This window comes from Cydia amplana, chromosome 1 (assembly GCF_948474715.1).
Source record: "Cydia amplana chromosome 1, ilCydAmpl1.1, whole genome shotgun sequence".
Lineage (NCBI taxonomy): Eukaryota > Metazoa > Arthropoda > Insecta > Lepidoptera > Tortricidae > Cydia > Cydia amplana.
In genome coordinates, this window is record NC_086069.1 from 16,387,629 (window position 1) to 16,410,739 (window position 23,111).

The following is a 23,111-nucleotide window of genomic DNA, read 5'->3' on the forward strand; positions in this document are numbered from 1 at the left end:
AATTTAAATTAAATGCTTAAGTCTGCAGCCCTTTAAGCTGAGTACTAAACTAAGTAATACATACGTAAGAAGTAATTGTGTATTTTATATTTAGTACGTCAACATCGACCCTTCTAGAAAATAATTATGTTTTAAAATTTAATTAATTGACTATACAAAGAATGTGAATACAATATTGGTATTATAACTTAACTTTCACCAATCTATTCACAAAAATGTTTTAAAATTATTTGTGTAAATTATTTTTTCCCCAGAGGGCATTTAGAAGATAGTAAGTGAAACCCTCGTTGGGTTACACGCAATGGAAAGGTACAATAACTGTTCATTATTAGTTTATTATTTAAAATTTAAGGTGCGAATAAAAGTAAAATAAAAAAGTAATAGAATGACATCTATGGAAAATACCAACATCACTTACGTGTGTACAACTTGCCTGATTCAGCGTTTAACTTTTATAAAACAGGCACTTTATCAAATACATAATAGGTGCATTTTGCTAAGATATTGTTCTAAAGCAATAAAGTACACAAATTCGAGCTGTTGAGGTAAAAGTATACCTATTTTTTTACATTGTCTTTGATGAAAACAAACATTTTTAAATACCTATACCGCAAATTGAAAAATATAGTAGGTACTAGGAGTAATCTCAATCAGTCTGGCTTGTATTACTCCCCTACGCAACGAACCGATGGAAAAGCCAAATTAAAAAAGTTCAACTGTATAGTATGAGGGAAAACACGCAACTGACTGACGAACTTTTTGAAACTTATCGGTGAATTTGAAGGGCGTGTCATGTATTTGGATATATTTTTTTCAGCATTTCTTGTTGAATGTTGTTTGTTTTGTATATGAATAGAAATTTTATAGGTAACAGTTATACATTTAAGTACATTACATTTTTAAGCCGAGATTTGATTTTAACTCATTATAAACGTATTAATTTATTTTAGAATAAAATTAATATATGCTCTGAGAAAATTAAAATTAAAAAGAAAAATATAACAATGTTGATAACTTGACACATGAAATAAATATAAATTAAACGTAAATTATACATTTTATAAATTATACGCTTAATATATATTATACTAAAATGTTTTACATAGTTTTTTTAACTTTACGTCGATATTTAACCTTTATAAAATACAATATAATTAAATAAATATAATATATAGATGTAAAATATATAATAAAGTAAAGAAACAAAGAAACGTAAATAAAAATATCTACCTGTGTGTCCTCAGGACTGTCTCCTGTGCCCAGCCCCCATGAGGCTGGCTACAATCCACTGCTGGATGATAAAGCCTATTCTTCTCATACCGCACTCGCGTCTCTACCGCAAACCCCTCAAATATATGTATGGTTGTTTGAGAAACCAGCATACAAGCGGGATTCCACTAGTGTGTCCAGAGTGAGCCACTGTACGGCACAAAGTTGCATGTCATGCATAATTTTTACTGAATACGCTTGTGTCGCACACTACTGGTGAAATCCCGCCTTAAGACGCAAATACATATGTACTTATATGAAAAATACACCCCCTTATTCAAGCAACATTAGATCTGACACACCTCTGTTACATTATGTGTGTTTCTAACAAACAGGAATGTCAAAATGACGGATAGGGACAAACGATCATCACCGGTATGTTAGATTTGACTGACGTTTATAAATAGCCAAAATATTTGGTTCATATTGAAAGTAATTTTTCAGAATTTATTTTCACGTTTATATTTTATGACTGATCGTTCCTTACAGCCGTGTTGGTGCTGAATTACTGGAATACGGTTTTATATACAGATTCAGTCTTGATCACTTTGATGTGCCCCATGCCAATGGAGCCGCGGGATTACTGCCGTGGATTTACGTTTTCGATTTACGAAACTTATGATGGGATTAAGTAATTCTATTGGTTATAACTTATAATAAAAATGTAAGTAATACTTATATTTCATTACTCTATGTACCCTTTTATTTAATGTTAATTTGATTGTAACCTCTGATTCTGTGTATTAAGACAAATTTGCTACCTAATCGTATTAAGAAAGACTTTTCATCACACTTGCTCGTAGCTGGTAGAATAAATAACTACCAACATACAAATCCACGCGTACAAAGTAGCTGGCTACAATTATCCATAACAATTCAATGCCTAACCTCAATAATAAACTAAATAGTTCTGACATAAACTGCAGTCAAAAAATATTCTTGCACTGTAAAATCGTCATACGACCCTTATTATTACATTGCACGCGATGTGATCCGACAAAGTTACAATTGCTGCCGATCGTGACGCCACTGTCATATAATATCAACCAAGCCGGCGGGCGTGTTGTGAAATGGATTCGGGATTTGCGCGCTTGATACGGCTAAGTTGGCAGCCGTGTGGTATGGCCTCGTTTTCTGTGTGACTTGGAATTTGTGTGATACTTTAAGTTGTCACACAATAAAATAAAATACTAAGAAATAATCTTCAGCGAATAAAATGTAAATTTTTGTGTTTTTGTGTAATAAAATGTAAGTTATTGAAATTATTCGGTATGTGTCGCTTACTTAATGACGCAATAAGAGCTACATGTTTTTAAGATATAGGATAATAACTGCCGAATGTCATTTTGTCCAATGCCAAGTCTATTGAACCTGCCAGAGTTCGGTCCAGGTATAAACTAATTAAACGCTGTGTATGATAGAGCATCTCCCAGTTTGACTCCGGTATAAATATCTTTCCAAAGGCTCAGACACTTCATTTTGTATGACAAATACAGATTCGGAGTGGGCGAGAGTAGTATTTACCATTTACTTGATAATTCTAGCAGTATGTGCTATGCAATATTTGAGACCTTTGAACACTATGGAAAGGCTGTTTGTAGTCCACAAAACCATTGTGTAGATTTATGTTGTACTCGTAGCCCTCGTAAGCGAAGGAGTGGAGCGGTTCGGTCTAAAACCACGCTAATAGTCCCCCAGTATATCTTCAGCATACGCATAAAGTCGCCCGTACAGTACCATAGTTAAGGCTTTGTATGTGTGGCACAGTGATGCCCTGATGCCCCTATAAATACTGTATGTACCTACTTAAATTGCCCTTTTCCTTGAAATTGGGCACAATACTTAATACCCAAATCCCAATCTCGGGGCATCACCCCTTCTGCCATACTTTCAGTACCAACAGGTACCTATAACCTGTTTTCAAGCATGAGGCCAGCCTTTGGTAGAAGTTCTGCGATCATTGTATCAACACCTTACTATTTTTGTACCATGTAATGGCATCATTTTGTAGAAATTGTGTCAAAACCTGGCACCTTATTATTTTTGAGCCCTGTAATGGCTTCCTTCCGTAGAAGTTGTGTCAAGAACTAGCGCCGCCAGATCTTGCATCTTTTAAGTTAAAATTAAAGGCCAGACGAATTATTTAGCTAACTAACCAAGGTTTAAATGCGATATTACATATATCACCGTAGTATTACCCAATTAGCGTAATAAGTATAGTAAAAGGTGTTTTATTTTCATAATTTAACTATGCGGAGTTGCGGGTGTATTATTATTATTTTCGCGTCATTACCAGTACAACCCTTTACAAATATGTTTTAAAATAAAACGCATGACTACATTAATTAGTCGGCGGCGCCCGCGGTTTTTGTCCTACCCTCATTAATTGTTCTTTAATGAGAGCCCGCTTGAATACTTAGTTAAATATTGTGCTGCGGTGTAAACACACAACGTGTCTAGGTATTATTAAAAAGCACATTTTTATGAAACACCACACAATTGTATGGTTTGTAAAAACAAACTTGGGTTGGAGTAAACACTCGTTAAGTCTATGATTTCATGCTTAGGCCGTGATTCTTGACATACTTTACCATCACCAGGGCCGGTTGCACCAAACCGTCTATATAAAGTTTCACAGGCCTTTAAAATATGCCTGTTTAAGACGACAGTGGACGACCGCTAGGTACACCATACAAACGTAGTACCCATTTTGTAGTGTGGTTATTAACAATATGGGCAATATTTTTACGTGGTAGTACATTACCAACAGCTAGGCGCCTTCGTTTGAGTTTATTTCTATTATATTTTTTATTATCATAAGAGTTAGGAGCTTTTGATATTTTTTTAGAATTTCTTTCCTTCTAACTCTTAAAAATAATTGAAAATAGTAGTTAAACTAAGGGGCATATTTAGCTAGGTATATATAATAAATTGTGTACAAATCTTTTTTACGAAGTTAATATCCGGGGAGGAAAATGGGAATAGGAATTACACGAACCATTTTGGACCGCTTTTTTACCGATATTTTACTTTTACGGTTACGATAATAATTGTGGGAATGTATTTAGTACATTAGATTCATATGAAATGTACGATGGCGTAGAGATTTTTAATGCCTAAGGTTTATTCGGGTAATTCTGGAAATCGGGTAATCCCGAAAATCATTGTAAAATCACTCATATTCCGTTGTAGTAAGAGTCAGCTTTCGGAATTATCCGCCACTATTCGTCATTCGGAAATACCCGAATACACCTTACTTCATACTGCTATTACTTTGATATGTTTAAAGATTTTTAAACTGTCTTTAAATAAACGTACCTAGTGTGTGCGTAATTAATTAAAATGGATGTAGCAATGTTTAGAAGCATCATCACCAGAGATCGGACAAATTTGCGACATTGCTCGCAATAATGTGGACATGACTCCAAAATTGATTAAATAATTAATCATTTAATTAATTTCTTACCTGAGGTTTAATTTTGATTCCTAATCAATAAATAACACAAAGAGTTCTTATAATGTAAATTTATTAAAAAAAATAATCAGTATGTTTTCCAAATTTTCTGTAGGTACTTATTTTTTTATATCAAAAATATATTTCAGTACTATTTATTGACTAGGGAACAAAATTAAATCTCAGGTAAAATAGTTATTTGTACAACAAGAGATCAAAGTTAGATATTTCTTCGAGTGCCTATTTTGAGTCCCGTGCAAGCGAAAGATTCTATAGTAGATTCACGAGCGTAGCGAGTGAATCTAATTTAGAATCTTGAGCGTAGTAAGGGACTCAAAAGCGCACGAGATGTAAATAACTTTGATCTCGTGTAGTTCACAAAACTTTTCACCTCAGCAGTGAGAACATATTAGACAACCTGAAAAATGTAATCCTCCTTCATCACTTACCTATTCACTCATGCTTTCTTAAGATATACTAACAGTGAACGCATATAAACCATGGAAGTATTCTGTCCGCTCAATTATGACCCAACGTAAAGTATTCGATTGTAGGCGGTGCTTACAGACTGTTCGATTGGCAACTTCAGTTCGGCCGAGATGACAGTCAGTGACGGATGGCAAAATTAGTTTATAAAAACTACGTTTTTTTGTAATTAAAAATGTCTTCATGTGTCGTGAAGTGGTGCAGAAGTTGTTTTAGTTCATATCAAGGACAGTGGAATCACTTTTCACTTGTAGTAAACAGATAATTTCAGTAAAATTTGGAATAAACATGACGACATTTTTTCAATACTACCGTGCTAAGCTAAAACGTAACAACTGCATACGACTTTCATAACAACATACGACTTTTTAAATTGCGAGGATAATAGGGATGGTTTTATGCCAAATGAAGTAGACTATTTTATTAACTTATGTTTGGTTTAGATATTTTCTATATACAGTAGAATCCGCTTATAATGACATTGAAGGGAAGTAACAAACATGTCATACTAAGCGGATGTCATATAAAGCATAGTTGATAAACTTTTTATTTTATTTTTTCCAAATTAATCTAAAACTATTTTGTGAGAGATGAGTTTTATTAACCTTATACCAATTATCAACTTTCACCGAGAGTAAAAACTAAAACAACTCCGCCTGTTCAAATGTTTTGACCCGATTCGTGTACCCATGTAAATTTTGCAGGCTGTATAGCCTGTCCGATTTCTAAGATCAAGTTCGCCATACATTTACTATGGCGTACTTGATCTTAGAAAAACGGACAGACTATAGCAGTACGGGTACCATCAGTTTGGCACTGACATAAACGCCGTCGAGAACGTAATTTACTTTCTATATACCTCGCTCGTACTCGCATATTAGTGCAAACGAGATGTATAGAAAGTAAATTACGTTCTCGATAGCGTAAATGTCAGTTTTGACACTGTCAGTGACTCATGGTACGGGCTCTGAACGTGACTTCGCACTGCCATACAGATTGATAATAAAATATACAAAATACTTATTATAGCGGAATACATTTATACAACAATGAATATTTCATTATGTTGAGTTAGTCTGTCATTTAATTTCATAACAACATTTTAACTACATAGTTATCTTTTAATATGCATTAAATTATTATACGTGAATTATTTGACTGGTTCTTCAATGTATGGCATAAACCTATCCCTGTCCAAGTCATATTCTAATCAAATATGAACCGCGAACTCTCAGCGGCCAGTACGTACAGCAAGAAGGTTATTAGCGGATTAATGTCGCTGATTGGTAGTTATTGACATTATATGCATTTCATCTACACTTAGCTGTGTACGTTAGTGTAATAGAGACAGGCTCTGTAAACGTATCGTCTTATTTAAATGTAGGCGTAATTGTGTATGTGTGCTAATTTGGCCCGAGAATTTGAACGGTAATGTTCCCAAAGGCGGTTTCCAGTTATATGCTTTCACTGTATACTAACAATTAAGTTGAATTACCACAATCAAACACAAAAACAAAACGTAGTAAATTTCAGTTAAATAGGTAATATATGGAAACAACGACCATCAATTGATTGACACTTCAATCGACAACTTTTTTTTGTAAAAAAAAAACATTGTAAGATACGGTCCGAATTGCGGATACTTACTATTTGTAAACTATAGTAGAGATTCTTAAAACTATAATTATTTATTTTACGTGATATTCTGTGTATTTTTTGAGTTCATTATTTTAATCGTACAATAAATAACGTAAAATATAGTGTTTTTATCAGTTTTTATGAAATCTTAAATTTTATTTTCATTAATTAATTATTAAGAATCCATACTCGTATGTATTTTGGAACGATGCGTTCTGACGTTTTTCGGGGGTCTATTATAAACCGTCAGTGTACCGTTGAATGTAGTTTGAACTTTTTTTTGTCTCTTTCTTTTTGCTAAAGACGTGAAAGGGACAGAGATAATAGAATCTAAGTATTTCGAACTTGTATTAGACCCCGCATGTTGAAATGACATTTGAATATGAAGGTCACTTGAATGTCATTTTGTCTCACTCAGTGAGCAAAATGCGATTTTGCTCACTGTTTTTAAGTAGCAAAGTACCCTTGTTCGAGCTGCTGAGGTGAAAAATTAATTAAATGATTAATTATTTAATCAAATTTGGAGTCATGCCCACATTATTGCGAGCAATGACGCCAATCTGTCCGATCTCTGATCATCACTAAGTTTACGGTAAAATTTAATCTGTATTTATTTTATTCTGGACCTGGATTTTTGGAACTTGACCCCATTTTAATTTCTTGTTCATAAACTATTATGAATATGATCCGTCAGCCGTCAATATTGACAGATCAAATTTGTGACAGTTTCATAAGAAGAAAATAAAATCAGAATCAGGCTCCCGTTTACAATATTGTCCAAGGTGTTCCCTTGCAGTATACTGCTACGCACAAACGGTATCATACATTTGTTCGTAGCAAACGGAACTACGGAGCTTGCGTGAAATGTACGTAGCATGTGCTACGTACGTACGTAGTCTCGGTGTCGCTGTTGGCAAACAAATATTTATTGAAATAAAAAGTTATCATGTTCGCTGTGGCATCGGGTCGATTTAGCCCGATGCTACTTGCATGTATGTTTAATAGTTAAATTGTGAGGTTAAGATGATCTTCATACCGGCGCTGCAACCAGTGTGCAAGTAACCTAGCATTATGTATGTCTATAGCGTATTATACACCGATTTTGTCAATCTGTACACAATCTGCTTCCTCTCGAGTCTCGGTGAAGTAATTCAATTTGAGGCAGGGTGGAGTGTGGCCATTCTGTAAAAAATACTGTTACTTATCTTATTCTTCGATACAAATAACAAATTCCTATAAAAAAGTGAGGATAGTTTGTTTTTCAGAAATCCTTAAGCTAACAATCTGGATTTGGCAATTCTGAAATAAAAGCCCTCTTGGTACCTACACGGCAGAGTTGAATAATTTGATTAAACTATCAGTTTGGAGATTTAACGTAATTAATCCAAACGGTATTTCAACAAAATACTCGCTTCTATATATATTAAAGCGATTATGGCACAAAAAGGTACCACGACGTATCTGAAGCTAACAATACGCTTCAGTATCACTTCGAGATTGTTATAAGGACGGGTCGGAACGAGGCGAGAACAATGCAGGCAGTGTAGCGAGGGAACAGGCGTTTCAGGTGATACTCATCTGGGAATAGAAATGGCAATCTTGATTTTCCGTATGCTGTTTAGATTGGAACTCTTTTGTAGTATGACTATTCATAAATAGGGATGATGACACATGTTGAATTTGATAACAAAATCTATTAAAATAGATAGCAAACGAGCAATTTATCACAGTAATGTGGACATTAAAATAAAATATTGAAAAATTACAAAAATACAAGACCTAAAAGTTTCAAAACTTAAGTTATTTTTTTACTTCAAAAACGATAAAAGTAAGGGTACCATTCGATTCCTTAAATTTCATCCAAAAAAATATTGTATAGCAACTATATACATAAACGCAATATTTCACCGACAAAAACGTAATTTTCTTGTTTTGTCCATACTACAAGATGGGCTCCCAGAGACCTTGACGTCACGTTCCCTTCTCGTTTTGTTTAGGGCGTTTCGCGAGTGAAGTGCGACTTTGACTACAATTTCTGACTTTTGTGTTACTTTAATGCAATGGGTCCCATATAGACATTTGATCCTAAATACAAACCCGATCGATTGATACCATAAATGAAAATTAGTCATGTAACCTATTATATAACATAGGGAAACTTAATTTTCATATACGTTTCAATTTCAATTTTGTTTTTATTTCCATATAATATAAAAAACCGGCCAAGTGCGAGTCGGACTCGCGCACGGAGGGTTCCGCACCATCAACAAAAAATAGAGCAAAACAAGCAAAAAAAAAACAATCAAAAAAACGGTCACCCATCCAAGTACTGACCCCGCCCGACGTTGCTTAACTTCGGTCAAAAAGCACGTTTGTTGTATGGGAGCCCCACTTAAATCTTTATTTTATTCTGTTTTTCGTATTTGTTGTTATAGCGGCAACAGAAATACATCATCTGTGAAAATTTCAACTGTCTAGCTATCACGGTTCGTGAGATACAGCCTGGTGACAGACGGACGGACGGACGGACGGACGGACGGACAGCGGAGTCTTAGTAATAGGGTCCCGTTTTTACCCTTTGGGTACGGAACCCTAAAAAAGAGATTGAAAAAAGTTACTTAGACCAGGTACCTACTTACTCATAGAATATTACAATATATAACATATAATACAAGTCGCGTCATATTGGTATCATGTGAACAACAAATAAATTTAAGACTTATATATATAAGTAGAGGCCTCGTCCTTTGGATTAGAAAATCAGATAGCATATTTTATGAAAAAATTTACTCGGAAAAAAAAATCATACTTAAGACATGAAAAATAACACAAATATAGATGAGTCTTCTGCTTAATACTAATGAAAATAATGAAATTCCGCATCTAAATTGTTAAATTAAAACTTTGCCGGCCTAGGATATTGTTATTGGTATTCAATTAGCGAAAATTACAAAGTCACGTCAGGCATCATTATTTACTTTACAAAAGCTTTTAATTGATTGAGTTTTAAGCTGTTTGATTAATTATTACATAAGCGATTTATTATTCAATTCGCATACTATATTATTTTTAATAGCGGAATGTTCGTAAACCAATTGATGTGCTAAACTTACAAAAAATTTCTACAGACATTTTACGTGACAGCTACGAGTATTCCATATAAAAATTAACTGTCATGGGAACCATCAATCAACGCGAGTAGTATAGCAATAACATATCAATAACAGGTTCAAAAAGTTCTAATGCCTCTCCAGAGATCTGACTCTCTATACAGCTTCCCGGCCGCCAGTAGTTTTGTTGATCACGTTTTAACTATGTTTTACAGGTGGGGCCCGATTCGGATTTTGTAATAGATATCTATTAGACATCGCCAAGATACGATAACGATATGTTTAAGATCTAAGCTATCAAATTTGATATTTCCGCGATTCTGGGGATACTCTTGAACGATTTTCACAAGATATTACTTAGAAATCTAATTCACATCTAATAGATATCTAACACGTCGTAAAAGTGACATTGGTTGCCCGAATTGCGCTGCAAAAGAGAACTAGTTGAAATCTAAACTATAACGTATCTAGAATGGATCTAGTACGTGTCGTCTCTTGTGAATATCTCGAAGTTCGAATACGGCAGGTGGTCTACGCTGTCGGAGGTCAACGTACTTATTGGTTTCATATTTTTGGATCACTCTATATTTATTGTGTGCGATTCCGTACCATTAACATCGCTTATAATATATGAAAGGTATATTTACAATAGTGACTGCTGTTTTTGAAAACATTGTTTGTGAAAGCCCTGTAGTAACATTGAAATAAATGGGCAAGTACATTTATTTCTAAGTTAATTTTGCAATATTTTGTAGGGTAGTGCACGATAAATAATTTTAATGTCGCGATTAACTCTGAATGTACCTCAAAACCGGTTCTGATTTATATCTAACATAAAAATCACTTAATGTAACATGCAAAATGATGTAAACGTAGTTGTATTAGCTAAAACTCACCATTCTAAACCAGAAAGACTGCTTCGATCTAAAACGACGCTGTACACGTTACTCTAGAATATCGCAACGCTCACTTAATTTAACTTACTTCTTCAATTTGTTTTTAATTGATGGTTTTTGTTTTATAGTATAATAAACACAATAACACTGTCACTGTCTCGTAATGGCTACGCAAAGGGCGGGCGGCGGGATCACTCTCGCCGGCAGCCGGACGGTTACTGCCGACCGCCCGCCTAGAGTACCCCCGCCCGCCCTGCGGGCCCTTTCTTTGTTTCGCATCCCCACTACGACCTTAAGGTTATCAATCGAAGGCAAGATATTGTTTCATTAATTATATCGTTGTAAACATCGATGATGATGATGATGTTGTTGTATCGTTGTTGTACATGTCGTTTCTTCTTTATTAAAAAATCGGATGATAGATTTGAGGCTAAGCACTGCGACGATGTAAATATATAAAAATAAGTGTTGTACAATGCCAGAACATGTCACTGTATAAGTTGTAGCCTGTAGGAAACTGTAATTAGTTAAAAAGTTTGTCTCTGTTACATGTTAATATCTGGGAGACCGAGCTTTGCTCGGAAAACATAAAAACTCAAAAATACGCGTTTCCCAGACATAAGGATTAGCTAGATCGATTTTTCACCCGCAAAAACCCCCATATATCAAATTTAATGGAAATCGTTACAGCCGTTTCCGAAATCCCCGAAATATATATATACCTACAAGAAATGCTCGTTTATAGGTATACAGGGGTCGGACAAAAAGTGCGGATGACGTAAAAATGACGTAATCTTGCACACAGGATGATGTTTGAGTTTGTATTTAAACTTCCGTGTGACATGTAGTAACAAAGTAGTATTAATAAAGTAACAAAATAATCATAAATAAATCCATGGAATTAATAATACAGGTGGTAGGGTGATGTAGTGAATAAAATAAATTTCACGAAACTTGTTACCATAAGGTATAATTATTTGAAATTAGTTAGAACACTTAAAACAAGTCTGTGGGATCCTCAGATAAATAGGTTTAATAGTCAAAAGTGGGAACAGTAGGTAAGATTAGTAAAAATAAAAAAGATAATTTGATGTTATTATACTTTTATAGCTACATATAATCGTGAAGATACAATAGCTAAACAATAACGAAGTCAATTTATTGTTCATCTGATTGACAATGTGTCAGTCAAAAACGTACTTACTCATTTCAAGTGGCGATATCGTTTAATAAAGAGGTTGATAAATGATAAGTGATAATTGTTTATGAAAATCAAAAATACTATTTGAAATCATCCTATAAGTGGTTTGACGTCATCCGCACTTTTTGTCCGACCCCAAGTAAGTGAAAACATGATTGGTATACGTTATATTGTACTGGCCATTCTTGTGACCTTGTGACGTCATAATAACAATGCAGTAACAAAGAAACGTCAAATGTGAAGTGCAAATAGAACACTTGTTTTTCCTACAGTGACGTTACTCATGACTCTCATGAGTCAAAAATGGTGATTGCGTTTGCGGTCACATGATATACAGATAATAAAACTACAAATTTAAGTTTGAAATTACAAATTAATCTCATGTTTTTATAACAAAGTAGTATTAAACTCGTATTTCTTTTGGTATAAACTATATAAATATTATACTTTCATAATTTACTTTTGATAGATCACAAAATAACGCCCCTATTTAGTAAAAAAAATATAGTTAACTATATCAAGTTTCGGTTCTGATGCCATGCGCATGCTATTTATTAAATCCCGCTACCCGCAACATTAATTGATTAACGATAACGTTATTTTGCCGTTTTCGGGAGCGCCGGTAACGTTATTACGATACTGTGATAAAGTGATTACGGTGATTTGATTAAATTAGTTAGAAAGATACTAAATTTAATCAGGAATGTAATTTCTTAGGAGATATACATTTCATTCAGTAAAAATGGATTTCTACCGCTCTTTGTCGAATAGTTTTGACTTTTAATAATATGAAAAGTTATACTGTGGATGATTTTAAAATTTTAAAAATGAGTATGCAAAGGAAAACATGTTCACAGTATAAGAAAGTATTTCTCAGATATTATCTGTATTCTAAAATATATACACAGAGATACACATACAAATAGAATACACAGTGGGCATGTCACTTCTATTGTCAATGATCGCAATATTCGTGACGACGATAACCATCAATCATATTTTTTGACAGAACTGATAGTGTAAAGGCACTATCAATATAGCTATTAGGAACTAGTGGTCAGATATTTTTGTTTATTTTTTGCTACCTATTAATAACAAACTATTTTCAATTATTATACCACACGCAGAAAGCATCAGGTATTCGTTGAGTTTCAAAATACAAATCTGGCTTTACGTATGGAAGAAATTCCTTCTGACAAAGATAAAACATATTTGTTTTAGGAGTTTAGGAGGCTGGCTCTTGGGAAAAAGTCTCTTCACTATAAATTTCCTTTTCCTACAAAACTAATTATTACGTGAGTGACCACTTGAAAATGTTTAATCAATAATATTTTAATGGGTTACTTACGTAATATTTAGTTTCGATCAGTTACGAGTACGATGTTTGTGATCTGGAGCTACCAATAATATTTAAGACTGATTTGAGAATATTCATTTTAAATCTGGCTTTTGAGAATGCCTATGTTAAAAGTCTGATTTAAAATGTACAAACTGCTGTTCACGGAAAACTGCCGATATATTGAACGATAAGTACATTTGTAGTTTTTATAAAAGAACCATTAAGCATTGTCGAAATATCAAACGTTCTATATCGGAATAGTATTCAATACATTACAATAGCCGTCCGCACTGGCGCATCTACGATCTAAAATGGTGTCATTAGGTTTATGAGTCTCTGCGACGTCAATGTTTTCTTTTATGATTGATGAAGGTTTGCTACCTTCAATTATTCAAAATGATGCTATTTCGTTTAGTTCATTTGATTAATTTCTTATTTGGAGCAAATGGGCAACTTGACAGGTAATATACTCACAACTTCAGTGCAAACAAGCGCTTGATGATGATGAAACGAACACCACTTAAAAACTGCAACATCGACCGGAAAATACTGAATTTGAACCCCGTAGACTGAAGGATCTTGACGTCAGACTGGATGAGATAAAAATCAAATCATCAAGGACGACTGATATAATTATACCCATAGTGTCTTGTCGTAACAGTTGTTGTGGGTATCCTACTAAGCTCAGCTAAATTATCCACATGCGAGCCCATGAAATTATTTTTACACAAATCTAATCTCTGAACATATTTTTAAATACATTAAGCAAGAACTAACCGCGGCCCCTCGCACCCGAGTCCAAATGCGGACCAGCGTGGCAGCCGCGAATGCTAATTTGATTCTGGTGAACCCGTTGACTAGAGATGTGCAAACTTGCAAGAAATAAAGGAAGTTTTTATTTCGAAAATACACAATTTTATTCTACTCGTGTATCAAAATTCCAGTCTTGGAAACTTTCCGTCAGCACATTAGTAACTAATGCTGATTTAAGCGTTGATCCGTCGCTTACTAGTCTAAATACTGTAGGTATATCTAACAGTTCGAGCCATCAACTTTAAAGTAAGCATCACAAAGCAAAACAACTAATGCATCAAGTCAATATTGCATGCACTCAGCCAAATGAGAATCTCCAGCGCACGCTGTACACTGCTCGCGGGAGCGACAGGTGTTGCGGGTCTCAGCGGTCGGCGCGCGCCGACGGGGCAATGAATAATGTATAGCGAAGATCGGTGCACGGTGCGTTGCTGCCATTATTTTGTAACGAGTGCTTGGCAAGGGTCTGTGCACGTTTGCGATTATTAAACGCAACGATATAATTGTGAACAGAAAGAGTAAACACATATACTGGCAATTATAGGCATCCTGAGTTTTAAGGGCATCTTCAGAAAATAATTAGTGTATACTTTTTTTTTCGAAAAACTCAACTTTAAAGGTAATTTCTACCCAGAATCACAAGAGCTATCGATTTACAAAAGAAAAACAGTTTCTGAAACAATTGACAGTTTTGTACCGCATATTCACACACGTTTTGTGTACGGATGTCGGCGGCCGATCGTAAAATATGCCAGATCATTATTTTCCGAGGCATATCATAAAACGCTTCCATTTCATGATCTGACTAGCGACCACGAGCCATATCATTCAAACCTCGACGATTTGCCTAGCGACGCTTAGGTACCTATATAGATAGATCGTCACAAATCTGACACTTAAACTTTGTATGAAAACTAGGGAACAATTTTTCCTTTGTCTTCGTGATTCTGAGTCAAAATAAGCCAAAGTTGTTAGTTTTCCGAAAAAAGACTACCTTATATACACATGGTATCTATTTAAATTATATACTTTTGAATAGGTATGCATTCAAAATCAAATCAAATCAAAATCAAAATACATTTATTTTAGATAACTATGATCCATAGGTACATGATAAAAAATAAAATTACAAAAACAATAATAATCATACATCACATTGATACAAATAAATGTTAAAATACAATTAAAATTATAATTAAAATAAAATTACACAGTTAAAATTAAAATTAATAATTACCAACGTGAATTTTATTAAGTACATAAAACTACTTCTAACAAAGGGGTAACCAAATAAGGGTCATTGCACTCGTAAACATTTCAACAAAGTTTAGTAATTAAATACCTATTTGACTTCCTAACATACCAGCGTGGTCAAGATTCGATTTCAAGTAGGAAATATTGCATTTGCTTATTGGGAATTTAACAAAAGCCCTCTATTTGTTTAAAATATACGCCGAGAGGGCACATTAAATTGATTACGTAGAAACTATTGGGGATGGGTGAGAACATGCTTTAAATTGGGACTGCTATTATTAGTCTACTTGGTTTGATGTGGGAATAAATGCGTTCATCCTTGCCGAATTTTGTTAGGGTGGGGTCATAACTTATATTATTCTGAGTTGGATTTTTGATTGTCGTTACTGTACTTGTATACAAAATAATCAAATGTATTTTTATATAACATTGCCAAGTTTGACTCCACATCCGGAACTACAAAACAAGTAGGGAGCCCCGTTTAATTATTCGATAACTATTTATTATGTGACGATTGTACATATAAAATATTAATAAAATATCCATGCTCCATGGCTGCAACATTTAATTTGTTTGCGCAAGATCTAACGAAAACAACTCCTTGCATGTATCGTACCAAACGGTCGTCGCTTTGTATGTCACAACTGTTTGTTATTTTAAGGTAGTTTATCACATTGATGCGGTTTTGCCTAATGGTGGTCCCACACTGGTAGTTACATAAGATTAAATTTTATAACATTCAGTATAGGACCACCCTAAGAAGCATTGAATTCACACGGCTTTTTAATTTAAACATAATATTCACCTGTAATTCTGAGTATTCAGACAAAAGTGTTAAATAGGAATAACGCTACCTTACAACTGGGACATTTTTATTTTATTTTAGTTATTACTAGCGACCCGCCCCGGCTTCGCATGGGTTAACAAATTATACATAAACCTTCCTCTTGAATCACTTTATCTATTTAATAAAACCGCATCAAAATCCGTTGCGTAGTTTTAAAGATCTAAGCATACATACAGACAGACATACAGCGGGAAGCGACTTTGTTTTATACTATGTAGTGATGATATAAGTATAGAACTAAGTAAGGACCATATATAAAGGAATATACGATCTATAGGTATTATATTTCGTTAGTCTCAAGTAAAAAAATCATCATATCAGTTCATTTTATTTCAGACAGATGCGACAGTAACATTCTTTTTGATTTGCCACTGAAGCAAAACTCGCCAACAAGAAAAAGTATAAAATAACTCTATACCAACGTGGCATTTTTCATCAAAATTCTTGTCGATTTTCGTTCCATATTCAATTTTTTCTAACCATCGCCAGACGCGATCGTTTTAATAGACCTCCCCGTCCCCACGCTACACCATAATTTACTCATGTTACCGGCGGGATTGTGTTAGATAAGTAGTTGAATGTGAATAATATAAAAGTTATTTAGGTTTATGTAATGTTTCTCCACAACTCTAAATACGACTACATACGGTATACGTAGGTACATACAGTTTTTATAGGCAGGACACAATCAAAAAGTAACCATCTACTTTATAACTATTACTCGTATTGATCACGAAATAATCACTTATGGTTAACGTTAAATATAAATATGGCGCCAACAACATAGAAAAAAACGGTGAAATTTTAGGCACGACAAATTTTTCTTATTTTATAAACTGATTTCTTAATTATGTTGATATTAAGCAGCTAGTATGAGATACTGGTTAAACAAACTAATCATATAAATTAAGTTGAGGTAGAGATTTAAATAAACAGCCACGTAATAAGCCCGACACGCCATCGCCATCGCCATGGTGGTACTGTCGCTAGGCAACCAGACGCTTTGAAGTACGTCCCCTATTAGTGAGCAAGCGAAGGGATATAAAGAATAATTTTTGAAACCTCCTTTATTTTTATCCGACTTCAAAAAAGAGGGTTATAATTATATTCAGGTATAAGTTTATTTTTGAAGTGAAAACTTCTTTAGCGGCGCTGTGGACTTTTTGAGGTGGGGAAAAAAATGTTAAACTCGCGACAGATCACGTGACCGTAAGACGGACACGTGACCTGATCGAAAAACTGTTACATGTAATGTCATTGAGTTTTTCTTTATTGATTTAAATGCCATCTAGTGAGTTTCGCTCTAACTGGTATTAATATAACTCGAATACTAACAGTGATGTGCTTAGGGGTTTCAAGTAATGCGACGAAATAACGCAAGATGGCGTTAACCTCAATTATACATAGTGCATTTTGCACTAGTCATTGAGTTATCACTTCTGCCGGCACTCCCTGAGTGCAACCCGTTGTTTTTAGGGTTCCGTAGCCAAATGGCAAAAAATGGAACCCTTATAGATTCGTCATGTCTGTCTGTCTGTCCGTCTGTCCGTCTGTCTGTCCGTCCGTATGTCACAGCCACTTTTCTCCGAAACTATAAGAACTATACTGTTGAAACTTGGTAAGTAGATGTATTCTGTGAACCGTATTAAGATTTTTACACAAAAATAGAAAAAAAACAATAAATTTTTGGGGTTCCCCATACTTCGAACTGAAACTCAACAATTTTTTTTTCATCAAACCCATACGTGTGGGGTATCTATGGATAGGTCATTAAAAATGATATTGAGGTTTCTAATATCATTTTTTTCTAAACTGAATAGTTTGCGCGAGAGACACTTCCAAAGTGGTAAAATGTGTGTCCCCCCCCCCCTGTAACTTCTAAAATAAGAGAATGATAAAACTAAAAAAAATATATGATGTACATTACCATGTAAACTTCCACCGAAAATTGGTTTGAACGAGATCTAGTAAGTAGTTTTTTTTTATACGTCATAAATCGCCTAAATACGGAACCCTTCATGGGCGAGTCCGACTCGCACTTGGCCGCTTTTTTTAATTATCAGGTGATACAGTTAGGCTTTCTAGGTATATTAAGGTACTACCTTACATAACCATCCTTCACATCCAAACACAAAGTCCGACTCGCACTTGTCTGTTTTTTTATTAAACGACATGTTCTTTACACCATAAATTTACGAGATGATTTTGATAATAACCTGTCACAGGTAAAATCGGGCCTTGAACGTGTCATCATACGCCGTGACTTGTCAAAAAGAGCAATTTATTCAACGTGTTGAGTGAAAAAATAAATTGACAATGTCATCGTGGAAAATGTTTTCACCGGGCGACCCTCATTTCGGCAAACTGGCGTTTGTGAAAAAATATGTTTATCAATTTACATGTTTTTTTTAGAATGGTTCAATATATTTCCCAAATAACGTTCGTAATTGATTTTCACAATTGTTTACAATAGCAGAAGAAGAAAAAAACAATACAGATAGTACAACAACAAGTACGACAGGAGCTTACTTAAATAATGGTTTTAATATTCCAGTTTTGAGACCTAATAAATTTTTATGTAAAGACAAAATAGCCCTTAGTAAAACTGTAAAATGACAATTATGACTTACTAAGCCCAAAATAAATGTAACCGCCAACTACTTCAAACTTACCTTCGCCCATTAATAATTGTGACAATTGGGTTTGTCCCTCGTGAAAAATGCATTTATTTGGTCCTTTTCCGTTTTAAATCACGTCAAATGAAACTAGAATTCACAGTAAATACAAATAAGGCTTTTAATCGATTGATTTATGTCTAGTTAACGTAGTACAGTTGGGCAGTTTCGGCGGCTTTAATGACCTCTCACACGAACGAATAATGCGTTCATCGCGTTGGACATTCGCTAATAAAACGCACAAAAGCCGTCGCCTGTAGAGTGCCGCAGTAGAATTTTATATCAGGGAGCATGTTAAATTCACCTGCAATGGTTTTTTCGCTTCAGTTTATGCAATTTTTTATAGTTATGCAAGTGTGTTGTTGCTGAAAGAGTAATTCTTTAAAGTCATTACGGTTACTTTTTACTAAATAATCAACATGTATTAGACTATATTCATCGTCCTATACAAAGTACACAACCATATATTTACTATTTTCAATTTTCTAAGCATATAAGGTATATTTTACTCGTTTCAACCGCACTCGTAAAATGTGCTACAGAGGTATGGTTTTGAAGGGTAATCACCCTGTTGATGCTCTGTTTACTATGTCACAGGCAACAGTATGCGACGACATGGGTGATTGATGACTGCCGATCGATTACAAACGAGTGCTGTGGACGCGTCGCTGTCTCTAGCTGCGAGTGTGTACATATTGGTAGTGTCTGTTTGATATATATGTATAAGATAATGTTGATCGGAAATGTGGAAAATGACGGTCTAACGGCCCGATTCGAACTTCAAGATACGTCAAAAATTAAACAAAAACGTCACTTTTGACACTGACATATCTAATCCATATCGTATCTAGATTTGAAGTATCTTAAAGTTCGAAAATAAATGGCAACCAGGTCGAAAATAAGCTACGGCGTAGCACCGTTAAAATTTTCACTTGATGGAGGCATAGTTACTGTTTGTTACTACTTATCCGACGATCTGATATTGGTGGCCGAATCAGCATCATGTTTTACTATTCTGAGTATGCTTACTAAGCAGTAAAAGAAAATAATAATGTTTGTTGTAGATAATCAACGAGGTGACACTGATTGAGTTTTCAATCGGCTGCCTGAAGATCATCGGTCTACCGCAATCAGCGATTAAAATTGTAACCAGGAAACCCCACGGGAATAAATTGAAGTAATTATGTCAACCTGCTTTGATTTGGATTAGAGTTAAATTATTTAGAACAATTTTACTAGGGCGCAGCACCGGGTAATGTCGGAATAATGCCTGAATGTTCAATGGTTTCGGATTTCTCATTGTGCTGAAAACGTATTGTTTTGTGTTAACCCTTCTTTGCATGGTGATGGGAATTTTCATCATAACATTATCCTATGAATTTTATAGGTACTTTTGGAGGTGATTGATATTTATTTTTAGACTGTCAACTTTCAACACTAATCCGTTTTCCGATTTTTTACTTTATACAGTACAGGGATCGGAACCGGTTTTTTGCAAGAACTTAGAAATAACCATATTTTTCGAATTATAATTAATTACTCGAAATGTAGGACTCTGTTGTGTTTTTAGGTTACGACGACTTCGTATTATTATATTGCCCAATTAGAAATGAAGTAATTAGCAAAGAACGAAAAAATACCGTTTCCGTTCCCATACAAAAAAATACCGGTATCCGATCCCTGATACAGTATTTTAATTTATAATTAAATAAATAAATAAATAAATAAATATTATAGGACATTATTACACAAATTGACTAAGCCCCACGGTAAGCTCAAGAAAGCTTGTGTTGTGGGTACTCAGACAACGATATATATAATATACAAATACTTAAATACATAGAAAACAACCATGACTCAGGAACAAATATCTGTGCTCATCACACAAATAAATGCCTTTACTGGGATTCGAACCCAGGACCGCGGCTTCACAGGCAGGGTCACTACCCACTAGGCCTGACCGGTCGGTCAATTCGGGTAATTATTATATTTGTTTTAAGAAGAAATGTCGGAAAACTTGGAAAACCCCAGAAGTTTATGATTAGATTAGTATTTGATTTTGGGCGCTTTTTTCGGGGTTTGTAATTGTATTATATTTAAAAACTTTATCAAGTTTCTATTATCTCTAATAATAGTAATTGCTACTTGGTACTGACAGCTAATATCAATTCCTCACAAGTTTCATAGCAGAGAAATCGTAAACAGTCATATAATTTCAGGATTGGTAGTTACTAGCTCAAAAGTGAATATGAACTTTTATACCAACGCGATATTTATCAACTCTCAGTTCATGCATATTTTCGCTGAATATACCTAATTAGGGTACCCAGGTTCATTTCCGCAGCTTTGTAGCTCCAGAATGAGCCGGACCGAAATTATTCAAATACCAAACCAAAAGGAATAGCCGGCTAACTGTCCGAATCTCATATCCACTTTTTAACTTACGTTGGAAATAAGACCTTCAGTATGCATTTTATGGTAGCAAGTCGCAATTTTTCGACTGAGTTAGATATGAGTTTCAGAAATATCTTTATCTAAATTTAGTAGTCCAATAACGAGTATGTCAGATTTACGGAGTTTTGTTACGGGTTCGAAAAATAATAGTAGCTCCATGTTAAGAATTTTGTTTTTCGTAGGCTATCGATCGCCAATTATTTTTAACAAACTCCTAAGGTTCGAAGATCACGTAATATAATATTTTTTTCGACGATTATGTACAAAATGTGAATTTATATTGATTATAACACAAACGGCGTCTCGTCTTACATCTTTTGCGAAGAAAACACTATTTAAGACCGAGAATATTATAATCTTCACACAGCAAGCAAGTTGTCGTTTGGATGACATCATTGCAATCAGAGCGTCCATGTTTTTGCGACATCAGTCATGCCAATAAAAGTGCCCTCCGATACACGGACGCAATTAATCCCCGCAAGGAATCACAGTCAGCCCTGATTAAAAACGTGCCATGCAAGGGGACGATTTTTCCTCTGACGCCCTGCCTCGCGAGTAATTGCCCGGCGGCCGTTATAATTTGTTCAAATTACTTGCGGCCCGCGGACCGTAAATTATTCAAGACCGGACTAGTGATGGGCGGGACGGACGCATTTCAATTTTTAGACACTTGACACTAATTCGATAAATCAAATTTATATACAAATTTAAATACATTTAAGCTACAATTAAATAGGTAGGTACATGATAATTTTATAGGATAAGCAACTCAATAGGGAATTGAGGGGAAAACTGAAACTGGAGATACGAAAGTTGTTTTTTATGACCGTATTCAAAACCATAACACATTGTGAAATTAGAATCACCCTCCTGAAACAATAACATTTGTACTTAATAAAAATTATATGTGGGTGGATCAACTATGTCTTGTTGTTTTTCTGTCCGGTCAGCCAAGAGCCAATAGAAGCATAGTTTGTTATAAGATATTGTCCACCACCTTCTTCTGACACGCTTGGTACATGACCCTCTATGGAAAGGGTTTATAAGTTTCATAAAAAGCGCGTTTGGAGAATTTAAATGCCTAAAAATCAGGTTTTAAAGAGTGATCCAGGGGAACGTAACCATGGCAACGAGTGACAAGAAAAAGTGGATTCACCCATGTACTAATAAATAAGTTATTTAGGCAATAAGTAAGTTACTTTGATAAAAAATAAGTCACATCACATCACACATGAAATAATATTCTTTTTAGGTTTAATTTTCACTAAGGCATTGCGAATACATCAGAATGTAAATGTCGCCCATAAGGTAATTTCAGAATTGAAATTCTAGGCGATTTTCGAACTTTTCCGACATTCTGAAGTCCGATTTTTAACTGGTTTGACCGGATTCGATTCACAGCCCAGTGGGTTTCTCCTAACTACCACGATTGGAGGACTTACTCTGTATGAATTGATTGTCAGAACACATTTTATGTTATCTATGCACCACGGGCATTACGTCGCAGCGTGTTATGTGACACGTACCGGACAATTGTGCTCGTGCTCGATGATAACTGCCCAGTGCATGCGCTTTGTGAGCTCAATAATGTAGGGTTGAACACAAAATGAGAGATTATTCGACTGTTAATTTCTAACGCGGACCTAACCGTTCCAAACATTACTGTGTTTTCGGT

The 23,111-nt window shown here is 34.7% G+C and overlaps 1 protein-coding gene across 11 annotated transcripts in view; it reads right to left on the minus strand.

Moving 5' to 3' along the window:
• Positions 1-23,111, minus strand: part of LOC134649232 (CUGBP Elav-like family member 1) — a 358,172-nt gene that overhangs the window by 276,812 nt on the left and 58,249 nt on the right. The window contains exon 1 of one of the 11 annotated variants that reach the window (XM_063504028.1): positions 10,942-11,118. The exons of 7 other annotated variants lie outside the window; for them this stretch is intronic. The gene's annotated coding sequence lies outside the window, so the exon portion shown is untranslated. Of the gene's footprint in view, positions 1-10,853; positions 11,119-23,111 lie in introns of those variants that run through there. 3 more of the 11 variants (XM_063504027.1, XM_063503993.1, XM_063503984.1) reach the window with 3 other exon arrangements.